Below are 13,427 nucleotides of genomic sequence, written 5' to 3' on the forward strand. Positions count from 1 at the left end.
TTTAACTTGTAGGAAAATGCCTAATATGGGATAAACTGCATGTCTTTTTGGAGTTTTTTATCTTGCAAATATAAATTTTGCAGGAAAACAAAATTAAATTAAAGTTTTTACACTAATATGGGGTTTTTCTTTTTGGAGTTTTTTATCCTGCAAATATTTAAAAAAAAAAATTGTGGGCCCAGCTTTGCAGACAATCACGCGTAAACTGCACGTCTCATGCACTGCCGCGCCTAGCATGGAGCGTGGAGTGCACACACCAGTGAAATCTTCTTCTCTTTCTTTCTTTTTTTTTTTTTTTGTCAGAATTGTTTTTTTTTTTTTTATTTTTTCCTTATTTTCTCTCTCTCCTTGTATTGATATTCATCTAATACTCGAATCACTCTTTTTAAATCAAATAAACATAAAATATTTTATAAAAACAAATGGTGTATCTTGTGAAACTTGAAATGTGGTTAGGGGAGTAGGGGACGGTCGTTGTTGCCAATCATTCAATCGGCTCAATATTGTAATCAAATTTATTTCTATTACTGTTCATAAGCATGCATGCATGAGAGAAAATGTAATAATTTTACATTATATAATATCTAAGTCTGTCGCTATAAGTATCTCAATAACCCACATACATATCCATTCCATTGATTTGCCAGCCTAACACCTATAATTATTTTCCAAAATTATCAATTGATATACTTGAAAAGTCACCTCAACCTAATACGGAGCAATAATTATGGTTTAATAATAATAATAATAATAATAATAATAATAATAATAATAATACTTAAAATATGATTTTAGAGTTAACATATGAAATAAGAAATTACGATATAAGAATGTATTGATTATATTAATATATAGAAGATGAGCGAAAGATTAGTTAATTACAAGGATAACTTTCTGATTAGTGATATTATACAATAGTAAATGCAATGAATAGTAAGGAGCGGATGATGGAATGTGTTAGAGATGTGTTATTTAGGCTAAATTATTTGACTAGTCCTATGATGGTCAGTCTGCAGGCGTCAAGTTAGACTGTTAGAGCATTTCTAAGAGCATCTACATTTGTTGGGGAGAATAGGGGGATAATGTAAGAGTGATTAGGAAAGAGAAGATGGGAGGGGAGAGAAAAAAAAATTAAATTTAAAAAAAAAAAAATTCAGACTGTCAGGCGCGCCTGACGGGCGGTGCACGCGCCCGTCATGCACACTGGTGACTGTCACCAGTGGTGGCTTTTGTGGTGGGTCCCACCATTTCTGCATTATCTCTTCATTTGCAGACCAATTATTTCTCACATTATCTCTTCCCCACATTAGTTATTATCTTGGGTGGGGAGAATTCATTCTGAAATATCTCCCTATTATCTATAAATGTGGATGCTCATAGCAATGATTTTTTATTTTTTTGTGAGTTTTTAGGTGCAAATTAAAAGAAAGGGGATGAAAAAAAAAAAAGTAGAAAAAGAACCGGACGTGCCAATGGGCGCGTGCAGTGGCTAGGCGTGGTCTGTGCAGGCCACGCAGCCACGCACGCCATCCCATCATCTCCTTTCCATTTTCTCTTTCTTGGCGGCCGGCCTCACAAAAAAAAAAACCAAACTTGCAGGGAGAACCCAACTCTTCTCTCTTCCACATAAGTCATCTGATCTACTCCTCAAACTTGTGAAAAAATCACATATGGAGATACTCTTAGTCCCTTCTTGCTCAAATCTCTTGGTTATAGGCATCACAATCTGGTCGTCTAGTTGATTGTGACCCTTTAAAAATTGACTTCTTGGGCATATTTGTAGCCCGTTGATAAAGTTATGTCAAAATTGTCACCTCATCAGGACACAACCATTTATATATTCACCATTTACTACTGTCATATACTCTTAAGACACGTAAAAATGTCATATTCTGAAAATAACAAGTACATGTAAGCGTGTTCAACCATTTACATTTTACACAACTTTATAAAATATACCAAACCAATTTCATTATGAAAGTATTACATTTTTCCATCAAACATTAATGATCTTTATAATAATTCCAAAGTAATTAAGCAAGAAATTTCATTTCGATTGACGCATGAAAACCTTATCCCAACAACAATTCTGTCAATCAGAAGAACCGATCGAACCCAATCTTGTGCATGCTACTGTACGGCGTACATCACAGTTCTTGACTTTGGATGCACACCAGCTAACAAGAAGGCAATAATACTGTTCTGTCGTCTTCCATTCATATTGTCAATGATGTGGATTAGATGACTTGTACCTTCCACCAAATATATTATTGACACTATTCCAACCCAACCATTTCATCCAACTCAATTGTAAATCAGCTGCCTTTGCTTGTACGTTTGGTCGTTTTCATACCATTTTTTTTTTAATTATGCAAGATTATACATGTTTTATACTTTTAAACATTTGATAATAATGAGGAATGGCTCGGGTCACAAAATAGATTGGGCGGGAGTGGAGGTTGAAAGATTAATTTAGGTCTAGAGGATGATTAGAGTGAATAGGCCAGTTGTATGATGGGTTTAAATCTAGTTATGAACGTTTGAATTTGGGTCGGACTTATTGTATAATTGAGCGTTGAGTATTGAAATTAAATTAACTTAATTTACTTCCTTTGAGCATAGATGGGTTCATAAAGTTCATATAGAAATTGAAAATTTGATAATAACGAAATTAAAAAAAAAAAAAATTGAGGATTGACGAGACTTATACTGGAGTACGACCTGGTCTATTATAGGCGTCAACGTAAGCAGCATTAATGAAAGCGGTCCTACCGAATACCGACGTAGAGTTAGTCGTCGCAATTAACCTAAACTCACGAATACAAAAGGTCTTCAATCACCAGCATGCGGCAACCAGCTCAGAGCTCACTTCATATTTGCCTGCCCAATTATGAGTTTTTGAAATTTTCTATATACGATAAACTTGGTTGGTGTCTTCAAAAGTTTCTTCATATATATATATATATATATATATATATATATATATATATATATATATATATATATATATATATATATATATATATATATATATATATATATATATATATTCACTATCAATCAAAAAAATTGGAAAATGTTTGTAAATATTACTGACTATTAATTAATGTAATTAGTAATACCAACTATGAACACAAGTTGAAAAATTTTTGCCCCTATCACTTAGTGTGCTGACAGTAGGAACGTGGGATTAGTTTTCTGACTACCGGCCTTTGGATAAAAAAAAAAAAACATTTGGTATCATCCGAATACCTTTCAAGTCATGCTTGCAAAGTGCGGCTAATTAATTTAAATATAGTTTGAGCCACGCCGGTAAAATAAGACTAATTTGAATACAGTTTGAGTAACACATGTAAAGTATTGACTTTTTATTCGAAGAGAAACTTGGCCCAAATCTTATAGTTATGTTAAGCATGCCGGTAATAATATTTTTTGAATGATGAGGAAAATTCGAAATTATTATCGCTCGTGTATTGAGTAGTATGAGTGTGCTAGTGTGCTAGTCCACTTACTCTATCATCATCAGACGACCAGGACTCTATTACATTATAGCCTAATGAAGCAGTTGCACCTGACTCTATGTGCTTTCACTAAAGTTCGATTTCATGACCTCCTACATGGAAGGGGTCACTATCTATCATTTAAGCACAAGGTGTTTGGAAAAAAAAAAATTATAATCAAACTTAAATAAAGAATTTATGTTTTTGATGATGAAGCCCCTAATGACAACTGGAATTGGCCGTAGGTTTGAGTCGGCCAGCCAATGAACATTACTTTTCATTAACCTAACGTAACGTCATACGTTATACGATGCTACAATAGTTAATGTCAGCCGCAGGCGATGAGGTTGGCCGGATTATGATTTCACGAAACGTAAGGAGTTGTCACATTCACACGTGTATCTCATTCATGACTACTTCTTTTGGATATGATTGAAGCCAAAGCCTCAAAACCAAACACAGCATTGTACAAAAACTTTATAATGTCAAAAAAGCTAAGATTGTACGTGTCTGCTTTTATAATATTGAAGATCAGAGGTAAAACTTTTTAGAACTTTTCCATTTTGAATTGATTGTCAAAATTCTTTTGATCATTTGGCAGAGTAGTTGAATATTTCAATTATTAAAGTGGACATCAATAGGAGGACAAGGGATTATTGTATCGTCTTTACTATTATTTGAGTTATTCATTGTTAAAAATATTATTAGTCCTAATTAAATTAACATATCAACGACGGCTAAATCTCCGAAGGTTCAAAGATGCAGATTATTCTCCATCCATTATATTGGATAATTGAATTTGAAAGCTACATAATTACATATACAATAATTCATTCAAAAATTCTAATATTTCAAAATTTAATGCTTAGTCAGAAAAGTTGAAAAAAAAAAAAAAAATTAAAAGTTTTTGTCTTTTTTAGTGATTGGGAAAAATAATTAAAAATTGAGTAATTTTCCAACCGTGCATGGAGGATTTAATTTGGCAACAAGTAAACCAAAAGCTAGGGTGGCCCCAAAAATGTGGAAATGCAATTATGGTTGGTGTGGGCGTGAAAAAGATGTACGCACTGCATATTATATGCGATTCAATTCAATTGTGAATATAATTGAAGTGAAATGAACACACACGAGTCAAATGTGGCAGTCATAAAAAAAGGGACGTTTGGACGGGGTATATCTAGGAATGATATGGGCAACGAGGTGTTCTCAATATCATACAGGTTGTAAACTTTGAGATTGGATTTCGCCATTTCATGGTTTTGCCGGTTGCACGTCGTTCAATATACGTACGAGAATGAGGGGCACACATTTCTTGACAAAAAAAATGCTATAGGTTATTTGGTAAATGGTTGTTTGCTTATAACTGTTAACTGATTGTACGTGTTAATGAGTTTGATTGGTTGATAATATTAGCTAATTGTAGAGTATTTGATAAATTAATTGTTACCGGTTAGCTGATCTGATACATATAAAATGACTTTCTCAAAAAAAATTGATCAAAAAAGTTACTTTGAGTAGTTTTTTTCATTTTAACATTTTGAAACAATAAGTTAATTGTTACAGAAAGCTAATTAATCAAACACTCATATTGATCGTCAATCTAACTTTGTACCTGTTCCACTTTCTCATATTAATACCATTACCTGAGGTGTAATGGACAAATTTAGGGATAAACGTATTATAACCAGAACTATTTTTGCCTCAAATTATTGAAATAATAATATATATGAATTCATTCCCTCTACCCTTAGAGCTTATCCTCTAATTTAATTTGATTGTTCTCCCTCCATTATTGGATGTTGTTGTTGCTTGACAAGCTAGAATGAAATGAGAAATTGTAGGTGTAGAATATGATCTACGTAGGGTAGGTTAGTGAGAGGGGTTTGATTGAACACCCTAACCCACCCTCAAACCCCACAAATGATTGACACATTGTATGTGTTCATTACCCGTATATATCTATCACTCTTGCTTGTGTCATTTCTTGTGAACATTTTAAAAGTTTAAAGTTTGAAAAGTAAACACAAGAAAAAGGGGTTTCTTTTATGGAAAATGATGCAATGCATGAAACAAAGTTTTAGAAAGAGTAATACTATATATGAATTTTTAAAGTGACAAAATTTGTTCTATGTGATTTACTGATAATTTAATTATATACTTTTTTTTAGTAGTACTGACTATGTTACAATGTAATATATATTTATAATTACTTTCTCAACTTACTGAAATACAAAGAGTCAATATCATCCCACTGATGCTCAAAATCATAACCTCTCATTTAATTATATCTGATAACCAGTAAATCAAATTAAATTTTATCGAGTATTTTTCATTTTGAATACTTTTCAAGTGAGGATTGTATGTTTCTTTTGTCATTAAAAAAAAAAAAAAAAAAAAAAAAAAAACAAACAAACAAACAAACAAAACCAAAAATACATAACAATTCCTACCACAGAAGATCAATAAGGCGTGCAATTGGTTGCTTCATTTGGACAAGTGGACTGTATCCCTCTAATTTCTAAACATAATTAAAGATAGACTTTAATCTAAATAAATACAATTAGATATCTTAATTGCGTACAACTGTTTCCCACCCTTAAGCCTATATATGTCACAATATAGACCCCATGTAGGGTCCCAACTCTTTATATGCAGTACGAATATAATCACATTTTTAATGTACATTAAATGGGTAAGTACTGACTAATGACCCTTATCCTTATTCAGTTCATTACCTTAATTGATTCCAGCCCCACCTACCAAAGAATAAAGAAAAAATAGCAAATATTTAATTCTTTCAAAATCCCCCAAAACCTAACAAATAAGTTCTATTTTATAAGTATATATAAATATTTTTATGTAATATTCAAGTAGATAAATGTTTAATTGAGATATGTAACATATTTAATATTTGCTGTTTTTTTTTTAAATAAATGAAAAGACCAATACTTAATTAACTCAATACCATTGGCTATTCACTTATTTTCACACCGGATTTGGTAAGGATTATTTAATGGATTTTTCACAGTTTCTCTTATTATTGGGAAGATGTAAATCACGGTAATTTAACTCAATGGCTTAGCAGACAGGGCCAAATGGTGAGGTTTAAACATTGGTCTCTTCTCCCAAATACTGTTTACTGAATCAGTAAGCTAAGTCCGTACAGACTAATTTTATTTATTTTAGGACATACTATTTGTTGTATTTTGTTATTATTGAGATATTGCATGCGAATTATAATTCAATTATTGTAATTATATTGTCTGAAAAGAAAAACAAATTATTGATTGAAATACAACTATACAATAGTTCCATGTATTTTCAAAAAAAAAAAAAAAATACAATAGTTCCATGTAGATGTTCCTTTCGGCCAAAACATGCCGACACCAACAGTGGTACGGTAGCATTTCGACATAAAGGTGTTCAAAAAGATATACTAGAAAGAAAATGGGACATTTTGTTTTTGGCATTATTGATTTTGAGTCAATTAGTTATATGATTATAAATAACTTAGATTGATTTATCTGTTTGTGGTCATTTGCTGATTTGCATCATATTATCTTATCAATCAAAACTAATTGGGTGTTATGAACATTGTTATAAAACCATTTTTGAGAAATATGTAACTGTTGAAATGTCTCATAATTTGCTTCATTAACCACTCTACCAGAACTCCAAAACAGGATCAACAAAAGATTTGAAAATTAGATGCAATCATTTTCTGAGACTCTATGTAATAGTTTTTGACAAAATTGGCAGACATTAGGCCAAGTTGTACTTTTACTACGGAGTACTATTTGGTCTAGTGAAATTTTTTACCTATTCCAATCTACTATGATGTCATGCCAAGAAAATGTTTGTATTATTGTCAACTTTTAAAGAAATTGATATTGTGTTCTCTAGATTAGACGTTGTGCTTCTTAAGTTAAAGTATGGAGATGAATCTTTTGTGCGCAGGTCAATGTTAAAGATTGATAGGGAGGCTGCTTAAGATACTCATGATGTATTTCTTCTAGCAACTCTTGTTATTAGGAATTTTGGGGGCTTATGATTACTCTATCATAAACTAAAAATCTATATCTATATATATATATATATATATATATATATATATATATATATATATATATATATATATATATATATATTGGATAGCCAAGTAAGGGCATACTCAATTGTGTAATTTTTAACACAAATTTTTAGGTGCCTACTAGAAGAGAGAACATGAAAAAGAAAAGAAAAAAAAAAAAAAAAAAAGAAATCAAAGCGTCCCTGAGTGGGCGCTCATTGTGCGCCTAACACACAATATTCAGGTTTGCTTTGTTTCCTGGTGGGGCCCACCATGCCTGCAAAAATCAAGTATTTGCTAGAGGATCTTGAACCATCTCTCTCCTTCCTCTCTCTCATCCACATATGCAATGTTGTCTCAATAAGCACACCAAGAACCTTAGAAAAAAAAAAAAAACAAAAACAAAAAAACTACTGGTGATGCCTTAAGCTTATCTTCTGATTTTGTGATTTTCCCCCTTTTTTCAAAGATGAAGAAAATCACAATTAGTATCCAAGAGTGTACAATAGTAAATCTTGTTCTTATGTAATAATCTATAAACCATACAAGTTAAGTAAATTGCACTAGAAATACCCTATATAACAGACTTGATTATAAAAATATTGATTTAGACTAAACTCGTGACCAATAATACAACCAGTCTTCCCCTTTGACAGTTCACGTACTAATGGCACAATACCCCATGCCCAGTCTTAGAGCCACCCCATTAAGGGTTCTTTGGTGTTTGTTTTTTGTTTTTTTGTTTTGTTTTTTTTTTTTTTTTTTGCAATCAAAAAAATCAAGGGATGAGTTTTAACAAATGAGAGGTAGATTTTTTATTTTTTTCGAGTTCTTTCTCCTGCAAAACAAAAATTTTTGTGGGATTTACTGGATGAGAAAAGAAAATAAAGTAGCAATGCACTCTTCGCGTGTGAGAGACTAATACACCCAACAATGCACACGCCCGCTAAGCCCGTAAAGGACTGTTTAAAAAAAAAAAACAAAACAAAAAACAAAAACAAAAAACAAAAAGTTACTGTTTTTTCTCCTTTTTTTTTTCTCTTTCTCTCTTCCCTTCTTTCTCCTATATATATGTGCAGAGGGACTTTCCCTATTACTCCAGCGGGCACAGAATAATGGTTTGATTCATGACTGTAGAGTGGCGCGAGGAGCACCCCCGATTTCTCATTTATTCTTTGCTGATGACAGTCTCTTATTTTTTAAAGCTAATCAGTATGAGGCAGGTGAAATTAAAAATTGTTTGGCCAGGTATGAAACTCTCTCAGGACAGATGGTTAATTACCATAAATCTAGTATTTGTTATAGTAAGAATACTGGCAGTGGGGACAAGGAAATGGTGGCGCGGATCCTGGGAGTTACCCAAGCTCCAAATTTTGGGAAGTATCTTGGTTTACCGGCATTTATTGGACGAAATAAAAAGGCAGCTTTTGCATATATTGAGGATAAGATCAAACAAAGAATTGGCTCGTGGAACAAGAAACTATTAACGCAGGCAGGTAAGGAAATATTATTGAAAAGTGTAGCTCAGGCAATGCCTACCTTTTCAATGAGTGTGTTTCTACTGCCGGTGTCTGTCTGTGCAGCTATTGAGCGAACAATGAACCGATATTGGTGGGGAACAGGAACTAACCGGGGCATTCATTGGAAGGCATGGGATAGATTGTGTATACCCAAGGAATATGGTGGTCTTGGTTTTAAGGATCTAAAGGCATTTAATTTGGCTATGTTGGGAAAGCAAGCTTGGCTTTTTCTAACAAACACTGACTCATTGGTATCTCGGGTATATAAAGCTAGATATTACCCTAAACAAGCTTTTTCAGAGGCAGGTATAGGGAATAATCCTAGCTACTGTTGGAGGAGCATTATGGCTGCAAAAGAATTAATTACCGGTGGTGTGCGAAGGCGGATTGGGAATGGTGAATCAACCCTAATATGGAAGGATCCTTGGCTACAGGATGAATTGGATCCTATGGTCCATACTGAGATGCATGTACAATTGGCAGATGCTAAAGTTGCAGGATTGATTGACCAAACAACTGGAATGTGGGATCCTCACATTTTAACTGATATTTTCCAACCAAGTGATGTACCTAGAATCTTAAAGATCCCTATTGCCCCGGAATATGAGGATACATGGTACTGGTATGGGGATCCAAATGGATGCTATTCAGTAAAGAGTGGATACAGGCATATAGTGGGTACCTATAATGCTGGTATGGGATTTGATAAATGGAAAACTCTATGGCACCTCAAAATACCACCCAAATGGAAAATGTTTCTATGGAGAGCAATAAGCAATATATTACCCACTACTACTAATTTGCTTATAAAGAGGGTGGAAATTGATCCGACATGCGCCATGTGTGGATTAGAACATGAAGATATAATGCATTTGTTAGTGTTGTGTGACTATGCAAAAGCCATATGGACCCAATCTAACCTTCCAATCCCCCAAATTGTGACAAACGTTTTTTATGATTGGTTTGGAACATTATTAAATGTTATAGATTCTGATGCAATATTGTTTGCAGCTGCAATTTTATACAATATTTGGAGGGCCCGGAACGATGCTGTGTGGAATGCTTGCTTACCAAGACCGAAGAATGTTGTAGCCACGGCCTTAGCAACCGTGAAGGCGTGGCACAACCTACGAGTGACTACCCGAACGATGCATGTGGCTGCCAGCTTAAATGCCGCCATACCCACTACACCGGCCCAGCAGATCACACTGCCCAATCCCGCCATTTTATCCCAGCAGCGGCACCAACTCAACATGGCGCAAGCTCCTGCCGTGGACCACCCACCACAACCAAGACAATGTTATTTCGACGCCGGCTACCAACCGTCGTCCATGACGGCCACTGTTGGAGCGGTCTTATTTACCCACACTGGCAACTATATATCAGCATTTTGTGCACCCCCGCAGAATTGTTTTTCACCGCTTATGGCCGAGGCTCTGGCATGCAAGGAAGTGTTATCGTGGCTCAAAGACAGAGGTGAACAGTCGGTAAACCTCTACACGGATTGTCAGACACTACTCACATATTTGACATCAACTACTATTCAGATAAGATCCTATCTTGGTTACGTACTGGATGACTGCAGGACGCATTTAAATATGTTAGATTATTGTTCGGTTAATTTTATTTCTAGATCGCATAATACTTTAGCTCATACTTTAGCAGCAACTGCTTTTAATTATACGCTACCAATGTACTGGGACAATGTCCCTCCTGACTCTATTATGATTCATCTATAAATACAATCCAATGGTTGACTTTCAAAAAAAACAAAAAAATCCACAAGGTTGCTCTTACAAAGTACGGCTATTTTTTGACATGGTTTGTACGCGTGTCACGCCAAGTGGCCTTTCGGTCGTCGGTTTGGCTTTTCCAAACGTCGCTTAGCTTGCCATTAAAGCATTAACACAATTATGCCCCCTACATTGCACACGGATTTGAGTCATTTGACCTTGTTCAATGTATATGGGCTTCCGTGGTTTGAATGATTTTAAAGTGTACACTAAATTTTGTAACAAATCCTAATTAATACTTCATATTTAAGTGTTATAAGTAAGGGTGTAGTGTAAATTTTGGTTCAAACAAAATATAAATTGTTTCATTGGTTGGTGACAGACTTTTTTTTTTTTTTTGTTCCCTACTTATCTCAGCTTCGCAGGATTAATCCTAAGCTTACAGGATCTCGCCCTAGAGACACTATAAAGATAAATCACGAGTCGCACAATTCGATCAGATCCTAGTCTTCATGCGTGCACAATCCACATCTTCCATTATTCTGAACATTTTTCCTATGAGATTCGAACCCACACAATTATCTTCAATCGTGACACCAAGTTAAGCAACTGATTTTTATTTTTTTTTAATAATTTGGTTAATGGTTGCATTTTAAAAAGTTTTTCATTATCGTTTAATTTGATTCTAAAATACCGTTAAACATAATTAATCAAAGTATTAATTGAATTATACAAATTTAGGCAGCTTTTTAAAAATTTATATACATAATTAACCAAAGTATTAATGTTTGCATGCGTTCACCCCTTGCGGGTATCTCATCAGCTATTTTCTTCCCAAATATTGAAACCTCAACTCCAAGGGCCCCACGCCCTGGCCCAATAAAATATAGGGATAAAGTACAAATAAGCCACTGAATTATTTGGAAAACAGCAATTAAGCCATCGAACTCAAATAACCCTCAAATAAGTCATTGAACCCTGAAAAAAAGAGCAATTAACATTTTTTACAGGTTAACTCCAGGTTTTTGCTGATTGGATTGCCAAATGTTTATTTTATTTACGTTTATTATTATTATTTTTATTAATATTATCCACTTGGATAGTATTATATTTTAAAGTAATTATAATCAAAATAGTTTTGTCTTGTCGAGATTTGATTTATTTATTATTATTATTTTTTCACTGGATCTTTTGTTTAAAAATAATAATAAATAAATAAATTAGATCTAGACAAAACAAAACTACTTTGATTATAATTACTTTAAAATATATTACTATGTAGCTGGATTATAATAATAAAAAAAAAACGTAAATAAAATAAACATTTGACAATTCAATCAGCAAAAACCTGGAGTTAACATATTAAAAATGATAATTGCTCTTTTTTTCCGGGTTCAATGGCTTATTTGGGGGTTATTTGAGTTCGATGGCTTAATTGCTTTTTCCCAAATAGTACAGTGGCTTATTTGTACTTTATTCCTAAAATATATGGGAGGATGTAAATCATGGTAACTCAGCTGAACCGCAGGGACTAGGCCTTTGGTTACTGCGCACAAGGAGCCCTGCTCACTTTGAGAAGTTGCTCCCACACACTAATGAATGAGACTCGATCCATGGTCATTCTTCCTAAATTTCACCCTATGATCAACTGAGTTGTCCACACGGACTCTAATAAGCTATTTTCTTCTCACAATTAGAAGTCAAAAGTGCTATTTTGGCAATACAAATGGTAGGCATGATTTGGGAGGCCATACTTATTACATGCAAATATGCAATCATGAATATTGTTTTAGGTAGGCTACAATAATATATGGCTAGAAGTTTCCCAGTCTCCCAAACCCGGCCTTACTCCACACGTGATGCACCACTTTTCCGCCCTTTGAATTAAAGTCCGCCACCGGACAAAACACACAGGGCCACCACCGCCCCCAACGGAGAATAATCATGCATTTGACGAACTAGATGTCGGAAATCTTGAAGAGTACACTAAAATATATGAATTTGGTACAATAAAGGGAAACCCATATCCAATAAACTTCTTTTATTTCATGCACGATTGCCTTGCCTTCTAACACATTATTGCAACAAGCTATATATGTGTAATATTACATGTTTTTGTGTTATATTGTAAATTCAGCCGCCTGAGACAGTTGATAAGCAAACTATTAATATAATTATAAAGTCATAAACTTAATCAAATTAATCAAATTGTTAACTTTACAATTACAAGTTTTAAAGTTTGATTATCCATACACATCATTAATAGTGGCAAAAAAAAAAAAAAAAAAAAAAAAAACCTTATTTGTATCATAATTTTTCTTGATGGTATGATGAAACCAATGAATTGAAGAAGTCGTCCACCGTCCAACCATTTCTGACTGCGCACTCTCGGCAGTGGAATAAACAAATAAATCCATTTCCCTTTTCGTTTTCTTTAGCACCTCACACTCAAAAAGTAAAACAAAAAAAAAAAAGATTAAATAAATAAATAAAAGTTCACCAACCTCGAGCAATATATTTTGTTATTTAATTTCGGAATATTTTTTTTCGTAAATTTAAGTAAATAATAATTTAATGATGCAGTGTCATAAATCCACTTAATAAA

General features: G+C 33.6%; 1 long non-coding RNA gene across 1 annotated transcript in view; it reads right to left on the reverse strand.

Moving 5' to 3' along the window:
• Positions 1-12,998, reverse strand: part of LOC109164897 — a 19,804-nt gene extending 6,806 nt beyond the window's left edge. Inside the window, exons 1-2 of the long non-coding RNA XR_002051443.1 lie at positions 12,986-12,998; positions 5,467-5,471 (exon numbers count right to left, since the gene is read on the reverse strand). This is a non-coding gene — a long non-coding RNA (uncharacterized LOC109164897). The remainder of the gene's footprint in view (positions 1-5,466; positions 5,472-12,985) is intronic.
• Positions 12,999-13,427: the final 429 nt, after the last annotated feature.

Source organism: Ipomoea nil, unplaced genomic scaffold (assembly GCF_001879475.1).
Source record: "Ipomoea nil cultivar Tokyo-kokei standard unplaced genomic scaffold, Asagao_1.1 scaffold3069, whole genome shotgun sequence".
Taxonomy (NCBI): domain Eukaryota; kingdom Viridiplantae; phylum Streptophyta; class Magnoliopsida; order Solanales; family Convolvulaceae; genus Ipomoea; species Ipomoea nil.